This window comes from Penaeus monodon, chromosome 27 (genome assembly GCF_015228065.2).
Source record: "Penaeus monodon isolate SGIC_2016 chromosome 27, NSTDA_Pmon_1, whole genome shotgun sequence".
Taxonomy (NCBI): domain Eukaryota; kingdom Metazoa; phylum Arthropoda; class Malacostraca; order Decapoda; family Penaeidae; genus Penaeus; species Penaeus monodon.
The window spans coordinates 13,059,885-13,060,826 of NC_051412.1; positions in this window are offsets into that span (position 1 = coordinate 13,059,885).

Sequence of the window (942 nt, forward strand, 5' to 3'; positions counted from 1 at the left end):
TCATCCCCTCCAATCTCCCCCTTTCTCGCCTTCTCACTCTGTTATCCACCCTCCCTTCGTCTCCTTTCTCCCCCCACTCCCACCCTCCCCACGCCATCATCCCCCCTCTCCTCCTCTCCCTCCCCCTCACCCTCTCGTCACTCCCCTCTCTCCTCTCCCCTCTCCCTCATCCCCCTTTATCTATCCTATCTCTCCCTCTATCCCCGTCTATTCAATTCATTTAGAGGAATCGGAAAGGGAGGAGAGGGAGAATGCGATGGCGAGTGGGAGAAGGAGGGAAGGGATAACAGAAAGGGAGGTAAAGGGAAAGATGGAGAGTGAAGGACGAGGGAAGAAAGAGAAAAAAGAAAGGAGACATAAAAAGGTTGATTAAAAGGGAGAGAAGGTAAGGAGGAAAGGAAGAGGGAAAAGGAGAAGAAATATACAGAGGAAAGACGTAAATAAGAAAGAAAACGGGAGAAGGAGGGAAATATGAAAAGTGGAAAGGATGAATAGATAAGAAAAAAAAGGAAGGAAAAAAGAATTGAAGTAGAAAAAGTGAGAATTAAACAGAAACGGATGAGGGGGACAAAGAGTGACAAGTAAACAGAGGAAGAGAGGGGTAGATGAATAAGTAGGAAAGAGAAGAAAGTAGGATGAAGGGAAACCGGGAGGGCGAATAGGAAAGGAAAAGAGGGAAGAAAGAAATAAACAGAAAAAAAGGGGAAGAGAGGCACACGGAATTAAGAGATGGGAAAAGAGAGAAAAGGAAATAGGGAAAATAGGAGAAGTGAGTAGGAAAGAACGAGGGATAACGAAGAAAAATGAATAGGGGAAAAAGGATAGTCATATAACAAAGGAAGAGATGAAAAAGAGGGGAAAGTGTGTAGGGAAGAAAGAGGGGGAAGAGATGGAGACGTGAAAACAAGGAAATATTAATGTAAGATAATGCTATGAAAAGGT